Below are 15,867 nucleotides of genomic sequence, written 5' to 3'. Positions count from 1 at the left end.
GGGCAGACGTTTTTTTTTTTTAGCTTCTCAGTTACACACATTGCGGCAGGAAGGCTGTTAGAACAATATCCTATTTTGCACAGATTGTTTTTTTTTTTCTTTAATGCGATTTTCTATAGCGCGAACATTACCCGAAGGTGTCTGAGCGCTTTACAAAAGAACCAGTTGCGATACATAAGAATTTAGCATTACATGAGTTACATAAAAGATACAAACAGGAAAAATTTTTGCAAATGTACAAGTTGTAAAGTCACTCAAGGAAGAGATACAAATGGATAAACTCTAGGCACACAAACTGCAGAGTTCTGTTAAGAAAAGGCAGGCAGCACGCACAACTTCACCACGTGTGCTTTCACAATCACTAATGTATGTTAATGATTGTGAAAGCACATGTTGCGCTTTTAAGCTTGCTGTCTGCCTTTTCCTGATGGAGCGCAGAGGGGGGCAGATTGCCTGCATTTCTTCACCTATTCGTGTTAATCGCAGCGCCCATCATGCTTCTACAGGGCGCTGCGATTAACACGAAAAATTGCCTCTGGCGGTGTGCGCGCTTCAAAGAGGTGACTGCGCGCTCAGATTAAACAGATGCGCGGCCGCACAGGCGCGCTGGTTAGTGGGAACAGTGCCCTTAGGGTGAGGGATTGCTTAGTGGACCATGAGACAGGGGGTAACCAAGCCAGAGCTGGTACTTCCTTATATGGCCACTTAGGCAATATAGGCTTACCTGGTCAAGGATAGCCTTATCTCCTTTCGTTTGGGGGGGGGGTTATGTAGGAAGGTGGATATCTGACTATGGTTACCCCCAAACTTTTTGCCTGGTGTTTAGCTGGTTTTTGACTTTAGTTGGCCTGGTATCCTGCTATCCAGGGCCCTAGGCTAATTGCTCTCTCCTTAAAATGGACTCCATGTACCTTAGGTACATACACAATTGGAATTGGCACACCTTATTGGCCCCTGTAACAGTGTACCCAGGTACCCAGGGCATAGGTGCTTCCAAGGCCTACCAGGGGCTGCAGCATGTATTGTGCCACCCCTGGCCTGGCCTCCATATTTGACACAACTGGCTGATCACTCAGCTGGGGTAAGTCGGTGTAATCACCCCTTACTTAGGTGTAGTATGCCTATACCTAACCTAAAATGGACACATATATCCCTATCAGCCACTCCTATGGAAGGCCTCATCAATCCTGGAGGCAGAGTGCTTGGAAATATGTGAGATGGTGCTCTGGCATGAGCTGAGCCTGTCTGCAGCTTTCGGAACCATGTCCTTTAGCTGTTTCATGATATTGCCATACCATATACTCTTAAGTGCATTATGAACCTCGCGGTTAAATGCTATCTTAGGGTTGGCTTTATCAAAACATGTCGAGTAAGGTGTCATACGAATTGGAATACTACCCCCTCGCCAGTTCTGGCGACGGGGGTAGCATTCCACCCTTCTAGAGGGACACGACATGTACCTAGCCTGAACCCCGGTTAAAGTTAAACAGAGCCTTAGCATCACAAAATGGATGCTGCCACCACAGACACAAGTCTGACCTCCTGCTGCTGGGAGTCCTTCCAGCGAGGGCAGCTTGGACAAAGGGTTTTCTGCCTGGGGAGGTGCTAGCACCACTCCAGACAGGATTTTGTGTATTGGGTAGGACAGGGCTGAATAGAATCAGACATGCCTGGGGCACACAAGGTGTCCCTGTGTATAGGCCAGTTCAAACCGGTGCTGGGGCTTTCCAGCCCCAGTCCTGGCGCCAAACTGGTCAAAGGAAAGGGGGTGTAACCAACCCCCTTCCTGGTTCCACCCAGAGGAGGGACCTAGTAGGTGATCCGGCCCTCCAGATTCGAATAAGAGTGGGAGCTGTGTCCTGAGACTTCAGATCATCCTGAATCAACTTGAAATACAGAAGAAGACTGGACTTCGACATTCTGCTGCACAGAAGACGGAAGAGAATCTCCCTTGTGGCCAAGGAGTGACCACCCTGTGAACACAGGCACCAACCAGCAACTCGACATCTGCTTTGCCGCCGCCTCCCGCCGGAGCCCGAGCCCAGAGCCTGACAAGACCCAGACTCCCAGACTTCTCACCGCCCGATCCACAGTCCCTGCAAAGAAGGGACCCGTAGAGGCACCGAGAGACGTGGGACCGGACCTCTTGAAAGACCCCCGAGAAGCTGACTGCGCAGCATCAGAGGCACCCTCGATGCTGTGTTTTGGGGTTTTAGAAGCCCCAACCTCGAGCAGCCCTTACACCGAAGATCAGCCCCCCAGCATCTCCACGATCTGCGTGGGGCCCTTTTGCACTGTGCCACTCGATGCGCCATCCCGGCCACTTGCCACGCGGCTAGCGGCCATCTTGGCAACGAAACCTTCAACTTACACTGCGAGTCTGGTTGCTCCAGACGTGCCCTTGCTCCTGTAAAAAGGAGCACCTGCTCTGACCTTGCTGGTCCGAGTAACAAGCCTTTTTTGATTCCTGCGTGGCTTGCATTAGCCAAGGCCTGTTTGCTCCAATCAAGTTGCCGACACCGCCAACAGCGAGAAGCCTGCCTGGTACAGCTCGTGACCGACTCCTGGATGTCTTTGACCCCTCGTGTCCACGTGGCTGCCGAGAGAAGCTACACAACATCACCTGTTTGCACCCGACATCGCCTGGTTCCACTCTGGTTCCACGGTAGTCACTGGCTAGTGACTTTGAACATTGTCCCCTCTGCTTTCAGGTCTTCACCTCTTCAGATCCATCCTTGGATCCACCGGAACTCTTCACATCGAGTCGCCTGCAGCATCTTCAGCTCCAAGCACCATCGACCTGCGTGACGAAACCCGACACTACTTCGACCCTATGCACCCGCTTCCTGTGGGTGAGGTAACTCTGCTCCGCCGGTGTTCCCACACTGGTACACACCTCTAGTGTCTGTGTCTAAAGTTTCATCCTCCTAGGTCACTCGGAAGGTTCCTTTTTAACTAACTTTTTAACTTTTACGCACCATTGACATTGCATTGGTAAAGCGTGCACTTTCCGCACTGCACCCGAGTCCTGCGGGCCTTTCCCGACTTCTTCACTGCTAGTCCCGAACAGCTCCAGCGATTCCCCAGGCCCTAGGCCTCTTCACTTTCCCCATAGTGGTTCTTATACCACTATTTTAGTATATGGTTTAGGTGGCCCCTAGGGCTCATCCAAAATTGTGCAACTTTTGTGTATTTAAACTGTGTTTTGTTTTAACGCATTTGCTTCTGTGCTCATAAAGAGTATCAGGGATATTTGTAGTAATAAATCTATATATATTTTTAATATATATCTGTGTGGTGTCCTTTCATTTGGTATTCAAGGGATTGTGTATGGTAAAACAGCTTGCTTCACATGCCTTTACAGAGTTTAGCCTAAGACTGCTTAGTCCATGCTACCCCTAGGATAGCTTGTCTATAAGGTTGACTTTACAACCTGCACCATAAGGGTTGCTTGGCATGGTACAAGGTGATCACTAGAACTAGTGAGCATCATATACCAGGCCAACTTCTCACAACCCTCACAAGGGTTTTGGTTATTTCTTGAGGTGTGTACTCACTCGCCCTAAACTAACACCCCACTTTCTTACAAATGGAATGATGCCATTCAGTGCCTACATATTACATTACTTAAGTTCTTGTTTTCTTATGGTCCACTTTGTCTTACCCAACATGCACTAAAAGATTTTGCGAGATATTAGCAGTTCTAGATATTTTCCTAAATTATTGTGATAAAGATTCACTGTGCCCCATACCATGACTTTTCACCACTTTAATCCAGATCAAGAATGCAGAACTACTGAGAGATTGTATATGGCACTTCCAATTTTGAAAAAACTCCCTCTCACATTGGTAGGGAGGTGCATCCAGCAGCGGCTCCTCCGTTAAGGTGGACGAGCATCACCCCCTGCTATCTCAACAGTGCAAACAGAAAAAATAAAATGATAACAAAACAAGTTTATTATCATTTAATTTTTCCTAGCTGAGCCAAGTCTACAGTGGAGCGAGGCCATCCTGAGGGGCAACATCTTCAAGCAGGGAGGAGTGGTGGTCTTAGGACGGTCAAACCAACATGCTCACTTACATCTCTCCAACCCAAGCTATACTACACAGCCGGGTGGAGAACAGCCACATGCTCCCTGTCCCTTAGTGAGCAACTAACCAGGCCTCTCATAACAATCCTGGAGCAACTCTAATACCAGTAATGGCATTACCAGCATGAGTGCAGCGCCTGGATTGGCCATGGGTATGTTTGGAAGCCTATGCATTAGCTGTTGGGAATCGACAGGAGCAGAGGAGCAGTAGACCACTGAAGCTGTAGCTGGCAGGTAAGTTCTATTTTTTTCTCCTATTTTTCTCCCCTGGTGTACCTCACCAGTGTTCCTTCATGGCAGCCTCCAACAATGTTATATTTATTTTGTTCAGTCACACTTTTGGTTCCAAGCTCATTTTTGAGAAATGACTGAGATGCAGCAACTAGCCAATTCATATGGAATTATCAGAAACCCTGGAAAGCAATTCGGTTTCTGATGCTTGCTTCCATATGAAAGAGGTGGGAGGTCACTGCCCAATTTCAAATCATATTATTGGGCTGACATTGGGCAAAAAATCACCTGTTTAATTATTAATCACCCTGAAAGCAGATATAGGCATATGTATCAGACGTGCTGCAGTTTGGATGTGAATGGCGTTTTGTTAAGGTACATTGATCCAGGGTTCTTTAAAAAGATTTAATTTAGGATTGTGCTAACTGCACAAGCTATCTGGAAAGCCCTTAAAAGTCAGTTCCAGATCCCTGAGATTAATACTTATGCCCCTATGTGGTGCAATTCGCTTTCCCAGATATTTTCAAGAACTCCCACTGGAAGGTATGGGCTCGCAACAGTATCACGCCTGTAAGGCATTTCATAACTGGTGGTTTTGTAAGCTTATTTTCTGCGTTAAAGGAGGAATCCATTATTCCAGATCATAATTTGTACTTACAAATCAGGGATTATTTTCACATGGTTGAAATATCCGAATTATGGATTGATTCAATAGAAAGGCTCTAAAATGTAGAGGCATGTATTAGCTGCATATGAAGATAATCTACACAGTATTGCCGGCAAATGGTCGGATAAATTAGGATTAAATATAGACGTGAAAGAAATTGAAAAGCCTGTAAATAGGGGTCGTAAGATATTTAAATGCTCGAATTTGCAGCTACACAATATAAGAGCATTAATCAGTCATATTATACACATAATAGGTTATACATATGGAAAATGCTATCTCACTCTAAATTTCCTAGGTGTGATTCACACTTTGCAGATGATATACTTATCCTTCGGCCTATCCACGGTAAGGGGAGTAGTTTCCCAAAATTGAAAGACAACGATCTAGGATGCTCAATTGCACTATACAATTGACTGTGCAGGGAAACATCCTTTACAACAAAACTTTTACAACGCAGTGCTTTCACAACACAGGTTTTACAACGAAAACCATTACAACGCATTGCGCTGGGGGGCGCTCTAGGATAGGGAATAGATTTAATTTACTATCCAACACCTTCCCTAGTGTCCACGGGGACTGGAGTTGGAATAGTAAATTAAACTATTCACTGTCCAGCACCCCAAAGTGCTATGCGTTGTAAAGGTTTGCGTTGTAAAAACCGCGTTGTAACAGCATGCGTGGTAAAAGCATGCGTTGTAACGTCATACACCCGACTGTGCAATGTGTCATACTTGGTTCAGACACAAATATTCCCGGATATCACACAGATTTTGGGTCATATTTATGACCCAGTTTGTGTTGTTAGCACACCATGCAACGTGGTGCAAGAGCGACGCAAACATTAAGTCAGATATTTGAAGCGGCACAAAGCCACATTGCAAGGCTTTGAGTGGCTTAAAACATCTGGAGTAATGCAACACAGCGCAGATCACTGTGTTGAGTTACTTTGTCCAGAGAAGGCCTTTCATGGGCATTGCATGGGTGTTCCCACCCAACTCCCATGGTTTTTGATGCATTCCCAGATTTAGAAGACCAGGAAAACCTGGGAATGCACAAAAAAGATACGCCCCCCCAGGAGAGGCATAGCAAGGAAAAATATGTTTATTTCTCCTCGTTACTACCTCTTTCTGCAGCACACACACAGAAAGAGGAAAAAGCTTCCTAGAATTGTTTTTGTGCAGGGCGGGTGAGAGTGCAAGGAAAAAGTACAGGATGTGCTGTATTTATCCAATACAGCACATTCCAACCCTTTCCCTGTGACCAGACAGCAAGTTGACAAGCTGTGCTGTCCTGTGCCACAAAAGTCATGAATATGCGCTTTTGTATCTATCGTTGTGGTAATTGCCACACTTTGAATTGCACATTATTGGAAATCTGCAATGACTGAATGTAATGGTAAAAAAGTTCAGGCTACATTTAGAGTGCTTTGGAGCCCAATATGAGTCTATGTCAGCCATCTGAGAGCAATTACTACTGGATAGTGTGCAGCCTACTAGTATTTTTCTGATGAGGCCAAATTTGTAAGCCAAGATAGTTAGAAAACAAATTGTAAATAGTAAAAAAAACACAAGTTTTCTTCTTTAGAATATAGACTTAAAACATCGAATCACTTCAAAAGTACTTTGATGGTGTCAAAACCAACCCTAAATGATCATCAAAGAAAGCAGGCAGAATCAACAGATAAAAAAGAATTGGACACAAAATGTGGTCCAGGGTGGTACCTTTTAGCCCTTCCAAATAAAACATAAATAAATGTCCAATGTTTCTCCTGCCTCTAGCAAGAGAAGAACATGTGAGAGCCAGCTTAATCAGTAAGCTGCATCTAGTGGTTTAGTAAACTAAAGCATCCACTGCAGGGGCCTGTGCTTGACCTCATAGTAACAGGGTCAAATCTCGGAGGGTCCAGCCCGCCTTATTCTAGCCTCTGCGGCTCCTGTGAAGGCACAAGTAGTGGAACTCACCCTATCTGCTTTTCACCCTGAGCTCGCACTGAGTCTGCAGTCTGTGGTAGATGCACTGACTTAAGCTCAGACAGTGTGGCTAATGCCATTATCAGTGGAGTGGTGACTGTGCTGACATTGAGATGTTTATGGTTTGATGAGTCTTGCTTTTTAGGTCCTTCCAAGGGCACAAATAGCAACCCAGAACAAGGTTTGGCACCCAAGCCAGATACAGCAGTGAGACAAACCTTGTTCTCATCTGATGAAAGGGGTCGTTTCCACATACAATTGAGTCAGTTTCAACTTCCGACTGTGGTCTTAAGTCATTCTGCAGCTTGCACTTCTAGGCGGTATGCACCAACATTCTGTTGGGGCATTGGAGCTTGGGGCATTTGAATTGTCATAGAGACATTAGAATTCTCTTTCCTTGTACCTGTTAAGTCTGTCCCTTATTATTCTCTTTGGACTGTGCATACTCCATATTCTGCATCTGATTTCCGACATTATTCATAACAGACTTACACTCGCATCTCCAGTGTCCATATAGTCTACACGATTGACATGGATTTGTTTTCATCAAAAGCTACACACCAACACTAGGTCTGGGATCTATGCGATTGATACAACCTCTACCTTGCGATGGGATACTCTGCTGCTGAAAACCATTAATACCCTACATCACCGGAGCTTTATTATAACCCATTTGATTTTGACCTTCCTGCATTGTTCTTATCTGCGCAATCATTAGCTTCTCCTTAAGCTTCTTGTGCTTCATCGCAATATTGTCACTACAATATTTTGCCTAACACAAAATCTCACCCAATGGCTTATTCTGCCAACAAAGTACCTGCTGTTGAGTCATGTTGCAAATCTCAGGTCTCAAGCAATGAACATATCTATAAACAAAATTTCCCACATCCTTGTCTGCAATACTATCCAATCCACTATACTGCTTGAAAGCTTGTACCAATCTCTCATAATAAGCATGCACTCACTCTTTCAGCTCTTGGGTTGTTCTATCAGTTTGTTGCAAATCAATCTCCTCAGCGGAAATCTTAATCTTCAGGTGATTTATCACCTGACGGTATTTCTTCAATACCACTGGAGATGGTGATCCTGTTTTAGGATCTCTTGGCGGTTCTGCTTCTGGCCATTCTATAGAAATCTTACATTTGGCCCACAAATTTGCTTGCACCACAATTAAAAACAAAGGGGGCCATTATGATGACGGGCGGACTTAGTCCGCCCGCCATCATACCGGGACCCGGGACCGCCCGCCATAAGGGCGGGGGTTCCGATCAGGGCATTAGGATGCGCCCGCCACACAGGCAGGCGGATCCTGTATATGTACCATTGCGGCGGGCGGAGCAGAAATCTCCACCCGCCGCAATGGTAAAAGTGCAAGTTGTGCTTTTCTAAGCGCGACATGACAGGCACCGCGCGGTGCCTGCCATGTTGCACTTAGAAATGCGGGGGGTACCATAGGTACCCCCCATGTGCACCCCCCAAGCCACGGACTCCCAGGGGGCCCGCAAGGGGCCCACGCAGGGAGTCTCTGCATGCCTTTCCGTGGCGGCATTGCCGCCATGGAAAAGCATCAGCAAAAGCCCATTGTAATATGGCGGGCGGTGTCTAACAGACACCGCCTCCGTATTAATCATTTTCCGCCCCGGCCGCAAGGGGACCGGGGCGGAAAACAGGCGGGCGTTGTTTCACACCGCCACGGTCCCCTCCGCCATCCTAATATGGCGGGGGGAATTGGGCAATAGATGTCGGGCGGATTTCCTTCGCCAGGCTGGCGGTGGCCACCGCCAGCCTGGCGGAGGAAATCCGCCCGACATCGTAATGGACCCCAAAAAGTGTTTAAAACAATCCACAAAACCTTTCATCAGTCTGTACCATTCCGCAGGATTTTCTCTCAGTTTCAGAAAATTGTTTGTAAATGACAAAATGACAGGTCATGTTTAAGCAACAAGGACAAAACCTCCTCGAGGTTCTTCTCTCATACGGAGCGTCTGCTCCTCCCCTACACTTCCATAAAAAATATCAGGTTGAGACTGCACCATAACTCACTTTGTTTCCTTTCTTTTAGACCACCTGCCTTCCCATTTTCTCTCCTGCCAATTTTCTGATTAGTGGCAATAGTTCTTTTATCTTTATTTTCTTTCCTGGTGCCCTCATGTTGGCAATGTCTTTGTCAGTAAAGTCTGACCTGTATGATTTTGGTACAATCTTCGAATTCCAAATATCTATTCTGTCTTTACTAAAAAACATTAATTCTGACTCATGGTAAGCATCTCGCCTTGAAGGGCAAAGTGTTCCATGAATCATTTCTTCTACTTCAACTTTCGATTCACTCACATCCATGAGCTGTCTATTTTCCGGGACTGAATGTTGGACTGAACTTGAACGTATAACCAAAATTGAAGCAGGTGCTGAACAAGAAAATGGAGTTTGAGGTGGAATTACAGTTATAGCTGAAACTGGAACTGAAGCTGGTACTATTACTGAATTCTGTTAATTCGGGGTACTATATCCGTTAAGTCATTTTTTGAATTCTTAAGGAGTAAACCCTGGTTGCTCTCTTGTACTAATGAAATGTAAGCTTCCATTATTCAAATGTATACTCATTCCAGTTGCACATTTTGTAAAGGATGTATCTGGAACTGAAGCATCCATTGGCAGGGTCATGTCAGAAGCATGATATTTCATTTCAGGAGGTCCATTCGATCTAGGGCAATAAAAAAGGTGGAAAACTCTGTACATTCTTTGAATCTGATCAAATTGTGTCTGATTTGGGACAATATTTATTGCTGCAGCATTATTGTTTTGAATCCGGACCATAAGTGTATGAAGCAAGTGATCTTGCTGTCAAACCTGATGAACTCTGACTTACAGTATTTACTCCAGTAGGTAAAATCAAATTGTGAACAGTATTTATCTGTATCCCAGACTTGTAAAGGGACACAGCAGGTCCAATATTAACAGGAACAGTCAATCTTGTTCATAGGAGCTGGCATTTCTGTCCTCCCACTCACAAGAGAAATAAGAATATATTCTTTTGGTAGTTCAGGCATTATAGAAGCATTTGGTTTCTCAGCTGAACTGATATGTCTCACATCTCTAATCTGTGTCTCATTGTAAGGTGGTGGACGATTCATCAATGAATGATTAAAAAGATCATCATCTATGTCACTCTCTTCTCCTTTCCCTGAGTCATCTGTGTCTGTCTCTATATGCTTATGATTCTCTCTCCTCTTGCCCTTAGCATCTTCCTCAACTTTTAACACTGGATGCAATCATGTTCTATGTATTACATCTGCTCTCCACAATTTCTGTTGAGCATTCCATTTAGCTTTTGCATAATGGTCCATGGTTTTCCTATACCTCCTTTGATATTTTTCTTTGTCTTTTTAATGTGCAATATGCTACAAGATATGTAAAGCCTCAATTGCTGTAGTTCGAACAGGATCTTTCATTTTGTACAGTCTTTTCCTTAAATTCAAATTAAATGTCCTGTAACAAGGGAACTGTAAGGTCTCATCTTTCTCAGTAAGTTAATGTCAAAACTCAAGCCACAGACATGGATGTAATCCTTTGTCCATCATGACACTGTATCCTGGTGGAACCTGAGGGAGTGCTTCTACCTTTGCTCTAGCAGATATGGTCTCATTTTTCTCAACTAATTTCTGCAACAACTTGAAACTTATTAAATTCGATGTTCACAAATGATTTCCGTAAATCCAGGAAAAGATATTCTCCCATAATTCACCTGTTCGCCAACCTCAGCCAATAACAGTGCAACTCTTATGGCATAGCCAATCAATCCCAGCAGCGGCTTTACACTAAGGAACCAATCACTTTGTGGCACACTGTGATGTCGTTGCAGCAGTTCACTCTCCTTCACAATCTTCTTCTGTGCATACCCCTCTAAGCAAAATGGCAATTCAACACAAGCAACAAATAAAACTGTCAGTTCCACTAAAGGAAATTCATTTCAAAAGGTAACTAAAATATTTCTATACTCATGGGCGTCAAGTGAAACCTCGGGCAGTTGGATTCCACTCTTAATATAGTTATTCCCTGTGCACCTGAGATCACCCAAACCAACACCATAAAACAGCAGACAACATACTCAGTGTTTCCTACACTGAGACAACCCGTAGGTAAATATTTTGAGATCTTAGGCCACGACGGACCAATTTGCAACTTCAGCTTTGCACAAAGTGCCACACTCATTCATGGTCTTTAACCATGTGGACTTTGACCACTACACTCTACTCAACACAGACTGCAATCTTAAGCAAAAGCAATAGCAACACACATCCCTAATAATACTCACACTATTTTGCTGCTACTTGTCGGCTCTATCCAAAATGATACTCCATCAGCACTCCATCAATCCTTCTTTTTGCTGAACCAAATATTATGGACTCTTCAAACTTGGGGAAATGACTATTTTTGGCACCCTAAAACCTCACTTCACTAGGCAGAACCATAGCTCTGCTACTAAAGTTTTGTTGCAGCTCAAGCATGGTAAACATTTTCTGGATTCTTATTCTCCTTACTACTCTAACTGTATTGGGCCCTTTTTGATTAGACAACCTGCAGCATTTTCATTTATCACTGAGGCAAAGATTCTTTGATGATTCTTTCTCAGCCGAATGGAGGGATGGAAATTAGGGTGACTAAAATACCATGTTATCTGTCTGAAGAGGACCATAAATTGACAGCTAACTCACAAATTTGAAATCAGATTTAAGTACACCACTCTCAAGACCATGCTGTAGAAATAAAGAATTACAATAGGAAGACCTAACCTCCTAAAGAAGTTAGGTTAGACTAAAATTATGCAGAACAAATGTTCTGCTACGGCAGTGCAGAATAAATGAAGCAGAATTTGATATTATGAAAAAGCTAGCTGATTCTCCTACAACACAATTAAATCATTAGATACATAGCACAGTTTCAATGGAAGAATCAACCAGACTCAGTAATAGACTCACACAGATATTACATTAATTTGGTTATTGTATTAAAGATTAAAAATTCATAGCAATAAGCAGTCTATTAAGTAATTCAGTTTAATGCAAAGCATTTAGGCAAAACTTTAAAGGATGGTTATCATAGAAATCAATTTACGGAGTTACAGAATCCTACTACCCTTAAAGGCAGAAGGATAGTTAATTTATCTAACAGCTCGCAATCCTCGGGAAGAGGGGAAAGGGTTCAAGGTTTAATGTCCATTGAGGGTGAGCCCATTAGCATGAGAATGAAAGGGAAAACAAAGAAAGTGAAAATTGTTCAGTAAAGAAGATCTCAGTCCATCAGCTACTGACTACAGCATCAGCAAATAATAAAAAATAAAATAATAAAAAAACAAAGAAAGGTCCTATGTGTTTTTGGCTCTGATACCCACGTTTGTCACCATCCCTTGAATTTTAGGATCCGTTAATCGGACCTCTCTATATAAAATTGGCAGGGTTCTGCTGCTGTTTCTTTTTTGCTATAGCATCAGCAAAGCCAGTACAAAGGATGGTTCTTAATAATCATCAAAAGAAATCGATCCTCTCACATGGGGAAAAGAAAAAGTATGTTGTCAGAGTTGCTCCTTCTGTGGGATTTCTTCTTTTATAAAGTCTCTGCAGAGTCCTTGGGATGCTACATCATACCACTGTCGTACGATTGTACTGTGCTCCGATTCACATAATGTCACCCTGAACATTCGTAACGATACAATGGTTTCCCATGGTAGCCATGAGAAATGAGAAATTTTTAGTCCTCTTAGGCCTCACAACATTGAAAAAGTATACAAACTACGAGTCTATGTAGCACTTGAAAACTCAGTTCCCACAACAGCATTTCACTGTGAACGTTATAGAAACTTTTAGAAATGTCAAATTGTTTACATGTACTTGAACAATAAAGTAACATTTACTAAGCTGCAACGGACAATTGTATCAGGCTTAGGAATAAGTCATGGTTAAAGAAAAAGCACATTTGAAAAAAGGTCTACCATTGCATGTCAATTTTAAATGAAATAAACTCTAAGCCTATTTCAAATATAATGCACTAAAATCATTTCATATAGGAAATAAAGTGGAACTTTCATCAAGTATTATCATATGAAAATAACTAATGTTAAAAATAGCCAAGACCCACAATTTTCCTCAATTTTCACGAGTATATAACTTTCTAAGTTAATGTAACATTTTTTTAAAACTTTTTATAAACTAAAGAACCACTAGTATTATCAGTTTAAATTTCAAATTTCATATCTAGCATTTTCACAGTTTTGCACCAACTTCTCTACATAATGCCTTCTAATGGAAAACAATATAAACACTGGGCTGTTTTCTTAATAGCACATTGTTTCATCAGTAAATGACAATAAACAACATTTTCAGAAGTAATCTCATTAATGCAACACGTTTATATGTATTAGTATTGTTTTGTATATATGTTTTCTTCATCTTTCATTTCAAAGTATGCTTTTACGGTGCTTCTACTATACTTGCCAAAGTTTCATATGTTACTGTGTCTAATGGGTACAAAATGCACTTGCAGCTTTTTGTGGCATAAATCAGTAAATGTGTTGTGCATTATGATTTTTATCTTGTGTCATCAGTAGAATGGTCTGCCATACACTTTGCTGATATTCTGGAAGACCACGAGTTCTGACGAGGTTCCACAAGATATAATATCCTGTGGCATTACTCCAGTCATATATGTGTATATATATTTATGGCATGTTCTCCTAGATCACAACATTTTTCACCATCAGCATCACTACTACTACTGATTTCCTTTCCTCTTCTCTGTAGTATTTTGTTCTTTCACAAACACCTCTAATGCCCCTCAAACTGTCTGTCAGGTCCTTCCTTCAAGGCAGATTCCAAGGCAGCCTTTCTTAGCTGGCTGTTGAACTTCCCTATATTCTAGTCCCACATCTGGCAAAGAGAGCTGGCAGTGAATACCCCATCTTGATGGGTGGACCACAAAACAGTTTCTCAGTTGCCAATGGTGTGGGACCCTGGATTTTGGAAGAGAAATCCTAGCACCAACCTGGTAGTTTCCACACCATCTTTATTCCAAGGCTGCAGACAGTAGTTGTGTATTCATTCAGTGAGCTCACTGACCAGCTTTTGCCAGTTCTGCCCAATTGCTTATTCCATTCATATAGTCCAGCCCAAGTCTTTGTCTCGAAGTATGAAGAGGTGGAGATAGGAGACTTCTGACTGGGAAAACCCAAACAAGGTCACAAAGGCAAGGGAAGATGCCCCACTTAACTATATGTTACTGCACAGGAGGTAGCACGTTCAGAAAAGAATGGACAGGGAAAGGATTGAGAGAAACTCCCTTACTCCCCTAGCTTCAAAGGGGCCCTCTAGCTCCTTTGTCTTAACACTCCTCAGTCTGACCTACTTCAATGGATTCATTGAGTGCTCTGAGGGGAGGCCTGCTATTCACATCTACATTCTAGACTCTTCCTCCCACCCTCCATCTTACAAACCACTAGAAAGTATCAAGCACAAAATTGATCCAAATGTGGCTATTGCGCCCTATTTCACAAACACACTGTACCTACATCTTCTAATCCTACTAAATTGTACGCACTTTGCAACATTCATTTATCACATGGATGGGTGGGGGACATGGTTGTACTGGACTGGAATATGAAATTAAAAACATGGGAGAGACAACTAGGCTATGTTCCCTAGCAGGGGACGGGTAACGTGGCCTATCCTGGAATTGAATTAATACCACCACTATCAGTCCCCTACACTCTGGTGAGCTGACTATGGCCACAGAATCCTGGTGTGGGTCTCAATCCTTGTCAGAACAGGTACCGCCAGTGCACAGATATGATTCCACTGTGTGCTGAGGCAGGTGTCAAAAAGCTGCAGTTTACAGTGATTTTGAGAGAGGAAAGCACACTCTCATGAGATAAAGAGTGGTCCTACCTCTATTCCATTATTTTGGCTTTCTGATTAAATGGGCTTGGCTAGATCAGATCTAAGTGAGAAAGAGGGGTGAAAAAGACAACCTTGCCTGGATAATCGCTGGGCCAGAGCCTTGTTAAGTTTTATGTGTACTGCGGGCTTGGACAAATGAAAAGATCCCAAAAGGGGTATAAACGGTGCTGAAGGTTTTTTCTATTTGAAGGAATGTAGAATGGATGGTGAAAGAATGGCTTTGGCACACATACTCAAGACACAATACTTGAACTCAAAGATACAATTAAAAGTAGCATCAAAGCTCAGCTGTGTAGTGACACTTGTGCTGTTCTGCTGATTTAGCATTTCCGCCAGTATTCAGTGCATTTTCTATTTCCACCAAACTCTAAATCAGGTCTGTGGTACCTATGTGAAACTCTTCCATTACCTCCTTTCTAATTTGCTGTCGCCCACAGCCTTTCCACTTGTTTTCATATTGTCTACTCCTCGCTTCTGGCATCTATCAGTGGGCCACAGTGAAACTATTAATTTACTCTGCTGAGCTCCTGAAACATCTGCTTTGCCAGAGTTGATGCTTAGAGAGATAATAAAACTGCAATTAACACAATGATTAAAACTAGGGGCCTGATTCACAAAGGTAAACATATACTTTTGGCCCAAACTTAGGCCAAACATCTAAGTTTACGACTTTGGGAATTCACAAAGGGCAATTACGAGTACTATCTTTTATTTTATTTTAGGAGTTTTCTATGGCGCTGGCCAGACCCGAAGGTATCGGAGTGCTTTACAACAGTTGTATGCGAGAGTCATACAATCTAACAAAAAAAATATATACATATTAGCTCAAGGCATTTTGAAAGTCTCAGCGCAATGTACCCCATTGATGCATGGAGGTCAAGTAGTGTTGAATTTGTGTGTCTGACATCCAATTTGTCCAGTCCAAATATTAAGGATGTCATCTATAAACCGCCCCGAAA

This window comes from Lissotriton helveticus, chromosome 9 (genome assembly GCF_964261635.1).
Source record: "Lissotriton helveticus chromosome 9, aLisHel1.1, whole genome shotgun sequence".
In the NCBI taxonomy this organism is placed as follows: domain Eukaryota; kingdom Metazoa; phylum Chordata; class Amphibia; order Caudata; family Salamandridae; genus Lissotriton; species Lissotriton helveticus.
The sequence above is the reverse complement of the archived record's forward strand: the minus strand, read 5'-3'. Positions refer to the sequence as shown.